Genomic DNA, 15,974 nt, shown 5'->3' with positions numbered 1-15,974 from the left:
GAAGGGGTGACTGGCATTTCAGTATCCAAATGTCCACACACCTGCTTAGGTAGCACACCTGAGCTATCACCTGTGCCTATCTGAGCAAGGGAAGAGTAAATAGGAGAGAAAGGGAGAGACAGAGACAGGGCCTGGTGGAGCAGCCTGCATTCCCCTGGATCAGGACAAGGATGTGAGCATTTTCCAAAGGGTCGGGAGCTGCCGAAGACAGCTACCTGTCCAAGAGAGCTCCCCGCTGGCTGAAGGCACTCCAGCAGCAAGAGGCTGAGGGAGACAGGGACAGAGGTGGCAGAAGTGAAGCTGGAACCAGACCTCTCAAGACTGGAAACAGTTGTACTGAGGCCCTGCCAGGCTTTCCAAAGAGCCCACACAGTAACCTCAGGAGGGAGTGGGCAGTTGGACACCTGCCACACAGAAGACACCTGTGGCAGTCATGGTGGTGAGCTGCCCGGATCTCTATTCAAGAAAGAACTTGCTTTTTGACTTTAGGGAGTGCAGTTAGCTGTCAGCCTCCAGCTGTGCCATCAGCGTCAGCTGCGCCAGTTGAGTTGGGGCCTGTGCTTTTCCTGGGTACACCCTAGTCGGTGACAAAACAGCAGGGATACTAAGGCCTGGCCATTTCTGCCCAATGCAGGACTCCTCTTAATGTGCAGTCTCTTCTCCAGAGTCCCTGGTGGTTAGCTGAGACTTTGTTAGACCTGCATCACAGTCTGAAATTCTTGTCAGATTCTCTTCCCCCACCCTATTCCCTACGTTTTGGCAGTATTACTCCTCAGTAAACCTCTCGTACTCCCAAGTCCACTGCAGCATCTCCTTGGAGAACTTGTACCGACACAGTATCCTTGACCAGTTAGCATTTACTGGAGAAATGATGATAACACTTTCATACCAAGTTAGAGAAAGAGATGTTTTCCTTTTTCAGAACCCTTCTTGCCACCACCAAACTGGTAAGGAGGGAGGGTTAACAAAACAGACTGTGCCTCCTCCTTACTCCACATTCTTCTAGCCTTTGGGTAAACCTGCTCTGGGAAGCGAGGCAGGTAGGGAAGAAAGGAAGTTAAAATTAGGATTACCAGATTCAACAAATAAAATATAGGGCATGAAATTAAATTTAAATTTCAGATAAATAATTTTTTAGTATAAATATGTTCTAAATATCACATATTTCTAAATGAAGTGTTTAAGTTTGAAGGTTTTACCAGGCCTAGACTTTTTTTAAGGGCTAGCCTTAACATTTAAAAGGGATCAGAATGTTATAGGATCTGCCTAGGACATTAAAGGGAAGGAGGAGATTAAGTATATCACAGTTGGGCCCCTGAGAGAAAAACAAAACAAAACAAAAAAACTTTTCACTTTTATATTCCCTGAGTTGAAACTTTTCAATAGACTGGTTACATACATAAGCATATAAAGTAAATCTTTCAAACACTTTCACAGTTTAATTGTGATTAGTAACAATCACTAGATGCCAGAAGGCAACAACAGTTTCTAGTGTCTTCTGGTGAAACCTACTCTCAAACACACGCCAGTGGAACATCACTTATGTAAGTCTAAGGGTGTCAAAAACTCTCCTATACTCACAAAAACTCTTTGAGCTGACCAAAAGAAGATAAAAGATAAGAGCCTTGTCTTTTTGCTCTGCACTTGCTTGAAACTGCTGAACCTTTAACCTCAGGTGGCAAGTTCATCCCAGCAGCTTCTAGCCATTGTTGCCTGCTGCAGGAAAAAAAGTAGCTACCACACCCTCTTCTTTTACCCCTCTGCCAAGATCAGCAGCTACACAGAGCCCAGAGTGAGAGGACAGAGCTTGAAATTGCTGATGAAATGTAATTGTTCAGAGGGGGCTGTTTTTGATAAACAAGAGACTATTTCCAGAGGGCAAGAGAACAAAGCACAGTCAATAAACATAGCTTGGACACACCATTATTGCATTATGTATGAATTGGAGTTGGGGTGGACAATTCTAGGTTTATGGTCATTAATTAATGAATTAATTAAACAAATAGGTATATCTTGATTCTTGAATTTTAATCATACCTATAAAGAGTATTTCCCTAGCATTTTGAAAAACTTATTTTAAATCAAAAGCCAATAAAATACTTAATGGCAAAAGACTGAAAGTATTTCCATTAAAAATCAGGAGGCTGCTAACTCCATTGTTGTATGGTAATTCTGGAAGTCCTTACCACTGCAGTGACACATGAAACAGAAATAAGGCTTGTTAACAAATTATGACATGTCAATAAATGAAATACTGTATAGACACTGAAATGATATTTCCAAAAATTATGAAAGAGATAAAAAATATTATGAGTGAAAATATAGGATGTGAAACACTGTGTCTGTGGATCAAAGTTAATGTCATCAATAATTGACAAATTGGCAACATGTGCCTTCTGAGAACATAACATCAATTATATGTTTTTGCTAAAACAGTATAACTTGAACCTAATCATGAGGAAACATCAGACAGCTCCAAACCAAGGGACATTATAGAAAACTAACTGGTCTTTATTCTTCAAAAATGTCAATGTTGTGAAACATTAAGAAAGTCAGAAAATTAAAAAGACATAATCAAATGCAAAGCCTGACCCAGGATTTTCTTATGTTATAAAGGACATTGTTGGGAGAATTGGCAAAACATGAGCAAGATCAGATACAGTATTGCATCAATGTTAATTTCCTGGTTTGATCATTGTGCTGTAGTTATTGCAAGAGAATTTCTTGTTTTTAGGAAATACACAATGAACTATTGAGGTGTAAAGGGGAACCATATCTCTAAGATACTCTGAAAAGTTTCAAAGACAGAAACAGAGTAAATGAAAGAGAGAAAGGGAGAGGGAAGGATCTTCACATAGAGCAAATCTGGGTAGAAGGGAGTTCTCTGGACTCTTTTGCAACTTTCCTTAAGTCTGAAATCAAAATAAGAGAAAAAATTGTTCAGTGTGTATTTATTTAAAAGTACGTATTATAAATATAAAAATATATTATAGACATGCATATTATTAATATAAAATACATATTATATAAAAATATGTATTATGACTGGGAAGAAATATACCACAATGCTATTTCTTAGTTGAATGATTTTTTGATATAACCTTTCTATGAACTGTGTATATATCTTTTTTATGATTCTTAAACAGACCCATTTATGTTGGCATTTTAATGCCTTTAAACAAATTCCCATAAAATAATTTTTTTCTTACCTCTGTTTACTTTTTGCTTATTTTCAATGTTTATGGCAACGTAATGATTAAATTAAGGTTTGTTTTTTGTCTGAAACTGAATTGAAAATGATTACCCACTTGCCTCAATCAGTCATATAAGTGCAATGAATAATGGAGAATTTTGATTTTTACCTCATGCACCCCATAGCCTTATTAGAAAGGGTAGGTTTGTAGATTTGTAATTGGGCGTACAAGACCAACCTAAATAATTTATATGTGATATTCCATTAATGCAATGTTGTATACCTTTAAGTGAAGGAAGTACTAGATAAGAACTATCAAATTTATGATTCTTTTATTATCAGGCATTGTATAGAGAAATATTCTGTAAAGGCTGCATAGTACCTGGGTTCCACATAATCCAGGTTATAGATTTCACATCTGTAAATCAACAGTCTGATCTTTACATGGACTCATTCCACTATATGCCTTATAATAAGTTTAAATTTAAAACTATGCAGGTTTTATGTTTTTTCAACAGAACAATAAAATCCCAGCATAAAAGTCATCAACTGAGCTTCATTCCTCTAGGCAGATTCATAATTAAGTCATCTTAGACAGGTAATTGTCCATCCCAGTGAGAGTCTGTATCATGCTCAGTAATTCATTCCTATAATGATCTTTCATTAGAAGCTTCTTTATTATGTCTAATTCAAGTATTTGCTTTTCAGTTTAATCCCACATCATCTGACTTTATAATTCATTTAGGAACTCATCCCAGTGTAGAAGCTTATGCAATAAATATCCTTATTCTATCATCCTGATGAGAAAATATTGTTTCATTTCATATTCATCATTAATGTTATTTGCATATATTAACTTTATTTTCTTTCTTCTCTCTTATCAGAGTGTAATGATTTGCTGTTACATTGCCCATTTCATTGAAATCTGTATATGGCTCTTTGAAAAAAAATATGGTGCATTTTTTGCTTTGAAAAGCAAAAAGTAACCTTCATGTATTTATCTGTAATTTTTGACTATATTATGTTGTAGTTATTTGATCTCATACAGATGACTTACCTTAAGATACGTTACTGAAGAATCCTGAAATGTATGTAGATCTGAGAATATGATCATCCACTATCATGTCCATTGTTTCTAGTAACCTGTCATTTTACTAGTTTTTAATTGTCAGTATCTAGCATAGTACTTAGCACTAGGGGTAGAAATAAGCATGAATAATAATCTTGTCATCATGATGCATCTCCCATTCATAAAATATTCCTTAAAAAGAGGACAATGCTTATTTCTTATATGTCTGGACAGCATGGTGCCCACATTCTCCTTCCTTGTCACACTGAACATACTTGTAATTCCAGATTACCTGAATATTACATGTGAGCAAGAATGGATTCTCATCAAAGTAGGCATATCATAGAGATGAGGACATATCCAAGGTGCCAGGCACATAGGTTATGTACAATGGAGAATGTCTAGAGATGAGACTAAAAGTGCCACTTAGTGAAGGGCCTTGTGTGCCACACAATGGAGTTTGGCTTTTGTTTTTAAGAAGGATTAGTTGAAGTATTATGCAGGGAAATTGAAGATGTATTAATGCAGATTTAGATTTTAGAAAGAGCACTCCACAAGACAGCAGTGGAATTCGAGGGTACAGATAGAAAAATGGCAAAGGCGTGATCAAGACAATGATGCGGGAATGAAAGGAAGGGTTGGAATTGAGAATTATGAAAGAAGTAGAATAAAGAGGATTGAGTGGTTGATTAAATATGGAAGGAGATGAAAGATAAGGAATATGCCCAGGTTTCTGATTTACACTTTGGGGTGAATGGTGATGCTCTATAATACTGCCTCCTTAAGTCATTCCATTCAGGGTTTCCTCACTGAATCAAACAGGATTCTTGGTCGGAAGTAATAGAGACAGACACTGGCCTATCTTAAGTAAAAAAGTAATTGTGGAAAGTGTGTGTGAGAGAGTGTTAATCATTACATAATTTCTGTCCTGTCCTTTTTTACTCACTTGCTTATCAGAATAAAGACCACATTTCCCAGCCTCCCTTGCAGTTAGATCTGGCCATGTGACTAACTTCTGGCCAGTGGCATATAAGCAGAAGTAGCATGTGAAATCTCCTGGACTTATTCTTAATGGGTGGAGGCATAAATCTCTTTCCTTTTACCCAGTCATGTATGTGATGGCTGGAGCTCCATTTTGGACCATGAGGAAGAAGTCCATACCTTAAGGATGGTAGAACAGGCAGCTAGAAGCATTCTGGGTTCCAAGTGATTGCAGAGCTACAATAAGCATCCTAAAATGCCTATATCCAAACTTTTATGTGAAAGAGAAATTTGAACCTTGTTTAATTGCCCATTATTTTGGGTTTCTATTACATGCTGCTGAATCCATATCTCAGTAACATAGGTGAGCACTGGGGACTCACTAAACGGACAGAAGGTGGGATACAAGGGAGGCACGGAGTACATAAACTCAGCACTGTGCTACTGCTGCTGGGAGCAACCTGACTCCCAGATTCCTCCAGACTTTGGTTCATGATTCAAGGTGCAAAATCCTGGCAGGGAGCATTGTATTGCCTGTGTTAGGCCATGTGTCTGCTCCCTAGGGGCACTAAAGGGCAGCTGGAGGAAGGATCTGGCTCTTTATTTCCATAGAGAGCCTCAGCAGTGGGAGGTGTGTGTCAGGGGTGGTCGGCACATGAACAAAACACACAACATAGGATTCCCTCCAAGGGAAGACTGAGCTGCTGATAGGAAGAGGGACGGGAAGTATGCTGGACAGCCAAAACCCCCAGCAAATATCCACTACACTCTTCTTATCGCTGCTGAATCAAGGCATATTAAGAAAGGCTATTATGATTTTTTTTTTAACTTTCCTATTTCAGTGGATCCATTTTGCCACAAAACATTGCAGTTTCTTTCACAATACCCTTACTTTAAGTGGCACACACTTACCATTTTTTCTGAATTCTGTTGCAAGCAGATTCACAGGTTTCTTATAGTACTCATATGCTCAACCCTTTTTTTGGCAATAGCAGCATGAAAAATAATGGCAACATTGTATAATAGCTACAATCAAATTTCTATTTTTAGATATTCAAACTACTTAAGAACAGTTAGGAGATGGTATGTGTAAAACAAATTCTTAGCAACTCAGAAGTTACTAGTGTTCTTTCAAAAGTCAGCATCAGTCTTGGCAATCTTGAATTTTTTTCAGCTTTGTTGAGATGTAATTGACATAGAACATTGTGTAATTGTAATGTGTGCACCCTGTTGATATAATATATTTATATGTTGTAAAATGATTACTACAGTAGGGTAGTTAACACTTCTACCTCCCATGATTACAATTTCTTTTTTGTGATGAGCAAATTTAAGATCTACTCTCTTAGCAAATTTCAAGTATATTATACAGTACTGTTACCTATAATCACCATGCTGTCCATTAGATCCTCATATCCACTTATACATCTTACAAGTGGAAGTTTGTACCCTTTACCAACATCTCCCCATTTCTTCTACCCCTAGCCTCTGGCAACTGCTATTCTACTCTCTGCTTCTATGAGTTCAGCTTTTTAAGATTCCATTTATAACTGAGATCATACAGTATTTGCCTTTCTCTGTCTGACTTATTTCACTTAGCATAATGCCTTCAAGTTCCATCTGTGTTAATGCAAATGGTAGGCTTTCCTTCTGTCTCATAGCTGAATAATATTCTATTGTATATATATATACACGCACTAAATCATATTTAGCCATTCATCCATTGATGGACACTTTGCTTGTTTCCATCTTGACTATTGTGAATAATGCTGCAATAAACACAGGAGTGCAGATTTCTCTTCTATATCCTGATTTCATTTCCTTTGGGTATATACCCAGAAGTAGAATTGCTGGGTCATAAGGTAGTTCTACTTTTTTTCCCCACATGGTTTTTGGTTTTGTTTTTTGTGGATTTTTTTTTTTTTTGGTAGTTTTACTTTTATTTTTTGAGGAACCTTCATGCTGTTTTCCATAGTGATTCCAATTTACATTGCTGTCAATAGTGCACAAGTGTTCCTTTTTTCTCTCTGTTTTTGACATACCTTTTTTTTTTTGTCTTTTTGATGATAAGCATTCTAACAGGCATGAGGTGGTAATCTCATTGTGTTTTTTGATTTGCATTTCTTCAGTGGTTAGTGATGTTTTGCATCTTTTCATGTACTATTAGCCATTTGTAAGATTTCTTTTGAAAAATGTCTATTTAGGATCCCTGCCCTTTTTTATTGAAGTATAGTTGATTTACAATGTTGTTAGTTTCTGGTGTACAGTGTAGTGGTTCAGTTATACATATATATGTATTCTTTTTCATTATAGGTTATTACAAGATATTGGATATGGTTCCCTGTGTTATACAGTAAGACCTTGTTATTTATCTTCTATTTTATACATAGCCAGTATATACAAATTCCAAGCTCCTAATTTATCCCTCCCCCTCCCTTTCCCCTTTGGAAACCATAAGTTGTTTTCTGTATCTGTGACTCTGTTTCTGTTTTGTAAATAAGTTCATTTGTGTCTTTTTTTTTAGATTCCACATGTAAGTGATAACATATGATGTTTATCTTTCTCTGTCTTACTTCACTTAGTGTGATAATCTCTAGGTCCATCCATGTTGCTGCAAATGGCATTATTTTATTCTTTTTTATGGCTGAGTGGTATTCATTGTATGTATATACACCACAACGTCTTTATCCAGTCATCTGTTGATGGACATTTAGGTTGCTTCCATGTCTTGGGTATTGTTAATAATACTGCTATGAACATTGGGGTGCATGTATCTTTTCAAATTAGAGTTTTCTCTGGATATATGCCCAGGAGTGGTATTATTGGGTCATATGGTTACTGTATTTTTAGCTTTTTAAGGACTCTCCATGTTGTTTTCCATAGTGACTTCACCGAATTATATTTCCACCAATAGTGTAGGAAGGTTCCTTTCTCTCCACACCCTCTCCAGCACTTACCATTTGTGGACTTTTTAATGTTAGCTATTCTGACTGGTGCGAGGTGATACCTCATTGTGGTTTTGATTTGTATTTCTCTGATAATTAGTGAAATTGAACATTTTTTCATGTGTAGACATTACTTCTTTAAATAAGCTTTCTACTTCTTTCTCCTTCTCTTCTCTTTCTGGAACCCCAGTAATTTTTCAAATTGTTTTTGATGGTATTCTATGGATCATGTAGAATTTCTTCACTCTTTTTCATTCTTTTGTCATTGGTCTCCTCTGACTGGATAATTTTTAAAATTCTGTCTTCTAATTTACAGATTCTTTTTTCTATTTGATCTCTCCTGATGTTGGTGCTCTGTATTACATTTTTTCATTTCATTCATTGTACTCTTTAGCTCTAGAATTTCTGTTTGGTTCTTTTTGAAATTTCAATCTCTTTGTTAAAGCTCCTATTTTGTTCATGTTGAATTATTTGCATTTTCTTGTAGCTCACTGAGCTTTCTTAAAACAGCTATTTTGAATTCTTTATTGGGTAAATCTCAAGATCTCCATGTATTTGGGATCACTTACTGGAAGATTATTGTGATCCTTTGGTTGTATCATGTTTCCTTGATTTTTCATATTCCTTAAAGTCTTATGTTGCTATCTTCATATATGAACTAGCAGTTACCTCCTCCAGTCTCTACTAACTACCTTCTTTATTGTGTCTAAACTTGGAATTTTTTGCTCCAGTTGTATGCTGGAACTTATCTGCTGGAAACCTGGAGTTCCATAAAGACTCTCTTATTTATGACTAATTGTCTACAACAGTGTTTTCCAGGGGTTCCCAGCCAAGAGGGGCTGGAGTCAGTTCGTAGGCCACTGCAGGGTCCACATCTGGGACTGTGGTCTGTATGTCTATTATGTGAAGCACTGGTGGGTGAGACTCTTCCAGATCCTTTGGCATATAGTGCTGAATCCCATAGCTTCCACAAAGGCATTTTTGTCTGAAGATGGATGCCAAATTGTGGTTGAGGAGGAGGGACATCTTATTCAGTCATGTTTCTGATGTCACTCCTCTGACAGTCTTGTGTTTTAACTTGATAGTTTTATTGCATTTCAGAAAAAAAAAATCACAAAGAATTCAACCTCCTAATTTATTTTTAAAAATCTTAATCATGTCCTCCTTAACAGGAAGACTATCAGGTGGGCCCAAAATACAGTTGTTGGAAATGAGTATTATTTGAAATTAGCTCAGTCTCATTACTGTTCTATTGCAGTTACCTGGCAGTTTATGGAAAATGATTCTTTCCTTTTTTTTTTTTTTTTTTTTTTTTTTTGCTTTTTTTGGTAGGGGGAGGTAATTCGGTTTATTTATTTATTTATTCTTAGAGGCGATACTGGAGATTGAACCCAGGACCTCATGCACACTAAGCATGTGCTCTTCCACTGAGTTATACCCTCCCCCCGCCAAAATGATTCTTAATACCTTTTTTTTAATGAGTAAAAGTAAAGATTTATTCCAATGAATTTTACAAAAACAACTCCTTAAGAAAAGAGCAAATTACTATTCCTAGTACAAGAAGAACATGTTTAAAAAAACAAACTTTGACATTCATGTGATACCTGTTTTCTTAAAGCCTTCCAAATTAGTAATATTGGCTGACATGCCAACAATTTATAAATAAGCCTTATGTTGCACAAAATTAAGAAATTATTCACAGTCACACCAAATAAAACATCTACTTTTATAACTCTAGCACTTTCATAAAAGTCCTTCACAAAGACGGGAAAAACTTCCTCCCTTCCTCCCTACTTCTCTTCCTTCTTCCCTCCCTCCTTTTCTTCTTTCCTTCCTTTCCCCCTTCCTTCCTTCCTCCTTCCCTCTTAATCAAATTTGGCTTGAATAGTGAAACATTATGGTTTACACCATTTCTAATGAAAACTCATGTGCCCTGTTGGAGCGTGATTTTTTTAAAATAATTGTTTACCATGATAGTGAAAAATGTAAAGTGTGTGGAAATTAGCCCTACAATCACTTCCTGAAGATCTGATATATGTTTGCATTTTATGTTCATTATGTAATCATAGCTGCTTTAATCAGTGGCTCCAACTTGACACTATATCCTGTTAGACAAGCTTTTCTCATTGGAGAGCACGACATTACAAAGCTGACAACAAACTGGTATTTTTTTAATGGGTTTCACAAAGATATAGTCAGATTATTCACCATAAGCAAAATTTACGTCACTTGTGACAGAGTGCCAAATGTGTCTCTCCATAAAAATGGGTTTAGAATTTTAATAGGTAGTACATGCACATTATATAAAATTAAAAACATATAAAAAGGTATACCATGAAAAGTCTCCTGCATCCCTGTTACCCTGCCATCTAACTCCCCCTCCGGAAAACAGTTTCATGTGTGTCTTTGCAGATATAATTCACACATATGGTAACGTATTAAAAATATTCTCTTGATTTATGTAAGTAAACCATACTAAACACAGAGACCTTCCCCTCCCTTTTTTTTTTTTTTAACTTAACAATATGCCTAGGAAATGTTTCACATTCATTGTGGTGAATTAAAGATGGCTACAAAAACATTTATTATTTTCCCATAGAGTTGATTTCTTCATCCCTTGAATTTGTGTGGCTCTGAGAATGCTTACCTAGTAGAATGTGGCAGAATTAATAGTGTACCAATTCCAGGCTGAGACTTTAAAAGCAGCCTCTGTTTCTACGTTCTTGGAATACTTGCTCTTGGAATGTGTGTTCTGGGGCAATGCAACCATGGTGTCAGAGTCCAAGTACCATGAAATCATGATATTGTAAGGCCAAGTTAGTGCTATGGAGAGGCTGCATGGAGAGAAAGAGAGAAAAGGAGCAGACAAGAGAGAGCGATTGAGAGAAAGAGAGAGAAATGTTGATTGATTTGTTCTTGGCTAGTTCTCATTTACTCCATCTGTCCCAACTAAGACACAAGCATGTGAGTGAAGAAGCCGTATCTTGGACATGCAACCCAGTCAAGCCTTCAGATGACTCCAGTCTTAGCTCCTATCTTATTACAATCTCATGAAAGACTCCAAGAGAGAATTGTACAGCTGAGCAAACCAACCTGCCAAATTATGAGAAATTATACAATATTGTTTTAAGTCACTAAGTTTTGAGGTGGATTATTTTACAGCAATAGGTAATAGGAATATTTGTATATGTGGAGCCTTTTCTTTCTCTCTTAATGGCTAGATAATACTGTTTTAAAAATATATATCACAATTTAAACTCCAGTGTTTTGCTATTAATAAAACAATAGTGCAGTGAGTATCTGTATACCTATGTTATATTGCATGGTGAAGACATATCCATAGGACAAATTCCTAGAAGTGGATTTTGGTTCAAAGGGTTTGTGCATGTGTAATTTTCTTAGACAAAGTTCACAGTAGCTCCATAGAGTTATGCCAGTTTTCATTCCCTTCTAAAATGTCTGAGAATGTTCTTTTCACATCACACCAATGTAGTATGTAATCCACTTGTTTGCTTTTTTGCCAATCTTCTAGGTGAAAAATGGAAAAATAATTGTAGTTTAAATGTGCATTTTTTTAATGAGAGAATTGGAGCATTCTTTTCAAACTTTTGAGTCATTCATATTTCCCTTTCTGTCATCTTTCTCTGCTAGATTGCTAGTCTTTGTTTTTATTGATCTGTTAGAGCAGTCAGATGGTAGAGATACATAAGACAAGGTATGGGGAAGGGGGCAGAGAGCTTCCATGCTGTCTGAGCATGCCAGTCTCTCTAAATCTCCAAGCGTTCACCAACCTGGAAGCTCTCTGAACCCATAGTTTTGGGTTTCGATGGAGGCCTCATTACCACGGCATACTGATTAAATCATTGGCCATAGGTGATTCAACTTGATCTCCAGCTTCTCCCCTTCCTTGGAGGTCAAGGGGGTGGGACTGAAAGTTCCAGGCCTCCAGTCACATGGCTGGTTGCCTTGGCAGCCAGCCTCTATCCTTATGTGGTTTCCAAAAGGCACCTCAGTAACGTAAACTCGGGTATGGTGATTTCTTTCGAATATCAAAAGCCCTTTATTGCTCTTTCACTTGGGAAATTCCAACAGTTTTAGAGCCCTGTGCCAGGAACTGGGGCAAAAAACAAATATATGTTTTTTACTGTGTATCACAATATCAGATGATAATATTAAAAGAGTTTGATGCCTGAAAAACTGAACAAATTATAGCCTTAGATTTGCACATTTTTACTATCATTTTTAAATGTTCCTAATTTTTAGTTCTGAATTTAGTATCAAAATTCTGAATTCCAAGAAGATAGTGGCAAGTAATAGCAATAATAATGTCATTAATGTCAGTATATTTTTCTTAAATTCTGGTGATCTGGTTATAATTTGTTAACAAATTCATTTGGCATATTTAGTTTCATCCTGATATTTTCATTTATTTTTTTCCCCTTAATATGGAGAATAAATATTTTAAGTCAGTATGAAAGGAAATAAACCATTGATGTGAGAAATGGGCATTTGTTGGCAACAGTACAGAAATAATGATGTTTTGTTAAATGTCATATTTACCACTTACTATAAACTTTATTAATAACTTATTTGCTTGATTATGGGTCAGCAGATGGTAAAATAGTTTAAAATCTATAATTGTAAAGTGATCCAGGGAGACAAAATCAGTTAAGGTATCTGTTTTAGAGAGTCATCATCTTATATGTTGTTCAATAAAATAGAAGTTTGGTCTGGAAAAAAACATTTAATTATTTAAAACAATATATGCAAACAATGAAAAAAAATCTGATAGATTGTTAGATTCCATATGGCAAGGTGCTGGTTTGCATAGTTTCCAAAACTCTACACATTGAAGACTCGAGCAAGCAGATGCTTTATATATCCTGGGATAGTTCTGTCGCCAAGTGTTTCTTTCACATCTGTCCCTTCATTTCCATTTTCAATGATACCATCCTATTTCAGCTCCTTATGTCTTCTTCCACAGTCTATGGTAATAATCTTTTAATTGGTCTCGCTTTCTTGGAGCTTCCCCATTTCTGACATTTTTTTTTCTACAGAACTCCAGATTAATCTTAATATGATTCTCTTCAGTTGTTCTTCATAACCTCTTGAGTGAAAACCAAGCTTTTCAGCTAAGCATTCAAAACCCACTGTGAATTCTAGCCTCACTCCCTGTCAGGCCTAATAACTCATGTCTCCTGAGGACTTAGAGGCCTGGGAGTGGAAACAATGGACTCACCCTGACAGAAATAAACAATATTCTCCTAGCTCAGCCCCACCCCTAGTGCTGCAAAGACCCCTGTTATTTCTTTGGCTCTTTTCTCTTATCCTTGGCTCTATTGTTTTTCACTAGGGTTGTCTACTGAGGTCTCCACATTCCTGATGAACCCCTTAATAAAATAATAACACTAAAGAGTGACCATTTCACAATGTGTACAAATATTGAATCATTATGTCGTATACCTGAAACTAATATAATGTTATATGTTAATTATACCTCAATTGAAAAAAAGTACCACTAATGATTACTATGAACCAGACACTGGATCACCATGTTCACATATGTTACCTGAACAAATCCTCAACATTCTGTGGAGTAGGTACCCATAGGATCTAGTAAGTGTCAATGCCAAGATAAAGCCCAGGAAGGCCAGTTCCAAAAGCCAGGCTCTCAGCCACCAACCTATGAGGTCATCTTCTGATGTCACCATGCACCATTGAGGATGACGACTTCCACATGCTTCCGAGCTGTCTTCTCCGCTTCCACCTCATAGTACTGCTCTCCCTACTTAGAAGCCAATGGTTCTGATGTCACCAGAGCCTCAGGCCTGGACCTGCACCGTTCAAACCACTGGTGAGCAGGAATTTTTGATGTGTCAAAGCTTCATTCTGTCTTCCGGAACTCTCCTAGTGTCATAGCCCTGTGGGGTCTCTACCCAGGTAGGCAGAATACATTCTCACCCTTTGAGCTATGCTGTGGTACCAAGGTACCTAGGCTGTCCCTATGACCATCTTGTTTCCCCGGATTCTTTCAGAGATTTTAGTGAACATAGATTTTTCCACTTTAAACTTTGGATCGGCCCCCCTGACCTGGCTCCTAAATGTGGGTCCTTGGACTGAATGAGGAGATCTAATGTGAACAGAGGCCATTGGGATGAACTCAGAATCACTTCCTCCCACACTAGGGGGCTGGGATGGGAGGGAGAATCATTTTTCACTGAATGCCTCTTTGAACTGTTAGACTAAATCTTCCTTTTTCAGTTAACAAAATCTAGTTAAAAACAAGCAATTATAGAAAATTCAGACTCCCCTTCCCTTAATCCCCCATGATATAGTTATTAGACAGAGTGTGTGTAATGTTTTTCCCAGGAGGCTGCTCAGTCTCTTACATAAACAGATACCTGGCAGGTTCCAACTGTGAGACTTCTGAGTTGAACCCTATTTAGACTCAGAGTTGAATCCCATTGTACTTACTTATTTCCTGCAGTTCCCATGTGAACCCTCCATAATCTGCCAAATGGAAACACACACCAAACCAGCCCTGCAGTGCCTTTTTTCATGACCCTTCCTTCACCTAAACCTCCTCACCACCTCCACCTCCCAAACCCCTGTCTTTTAATGCTCAGGCCCAAGGTCCCTCTTCCAAGAAACCTTCACTGAGCACCCTAGAAGTGAACTCTCTCTCCCTGCTCTAAACTCCTTAACTGCTTAAGTCACTTTCCTGGCACTTGAAATGGACTTTGTTTTGTCTGTCCAGCATCCTTTTTCATTATCTCCAGTAATAGGAGCTACTACCACCTCTTTTCCTTTGCACACTGTCTGTGTAACTCTGATCTGGATACCAATCACAATGACTCATTGCACTGGACGAGGGGTAACATATACCCCGCATTGCTGATCATAGCACCCGACTGCTTTGGCCTGAATGATTGGTGAGGGATGGGGACATGTGACCAAAGCAGCCCCAGGGAGTCTTGCCCTGTGATCTACCTTTATAGAATTGAGGAAAAAGAAGTTCTCTCCTTCTGCTGGGTCGAAAAACTGACATGGTGTTAAGAGGTGCCTTGATTTATATGTGTGTGTATGAGGTGCGGGGAGGGCACCCAAGAATTTGGTTTGAGTCCTTCAGTCTACTGCGTTCTTCCAAGTTGCATGAACCAATAAATCCCCTTTATTGCTTAAGCCAATGTGAATTGGTTGCTACTACTTGCAACAGAAAGAACCTGGGCTGTAAAAGAGCCTGCCCTTATAATTAACATGATTATTTATTTGGGGGCATCGTTATTATTACCTGCTAGATTACAAGCTCTTGCTGGCAAACACTACACCTTTTTCATATTTCTATCTCCTCAGTGCCTAGCACAATGCAATTAATTGCATAATGTGAGCCTAATAACATGTTCTATGAGTGAATAGCTTTGTATGCCATGCCTCAATTGCCAAGCTAAGATTAAACTATTTATTTCTCCTTAGACTGTCTCTACATAAATTTATCTGCTACCGTGTACACACTAGTATTTTGTTATATGATCTCCACAGAATGATAGGAATGTACTAGTTAGGTTTATTTCACCAAGTTAAATGAGAAAAAGATTTATTGGAAAGATATAAGGTAGCTCATACATTCATTTAAAACTGAACATCCAAGGCTTTGGACATTCCCAGGAAAGACTGCCAAGGCTGGATCATGTGCCCACTCCTGGTCCTGGGGGAGGGACCAAATCCACTTAAACTACACACAGTTAGCAAGTGGAAGGGTGATCTCTCCAAGAAAAATTAATACCAG

At 37.4% G+C, this 15,974-nt stretch overlaps 1 long non-coding RNA gene across 2 annotated transcripts in view; it reads left to right on the top strand.

Annotated features, from left to right (window-relative positions):
• Nucleotides 1–15,974, top strand: part of LOC105065842 (uncharacterized) — a 135,910-nt gene that overhangs the window by 44,220 nt on the left and 75,716 nt on the right. The window lies entirely within an intron of this gene.

Source organism: Camelus bactrianus, chromosome 16, assembly GCF_048773025.1.
Source record: "Camelus bactrianus isolate YW-2024 breed Bactrian camel chromosome 16, ASM4877302v1, whole genome shotgun sequence".
In the NCBI taxonomy this organism is placed as follows: Eukaryota; Metazoa; Chordata; class Mammalia; order Artiodactyla; family Camelidae; genus Camelus; species Camelus bactrianus.
Note: the sequence above shows the minus strand (reverse complement) of the source record. Positions and strands in the feature narration are given on the sequence as shown.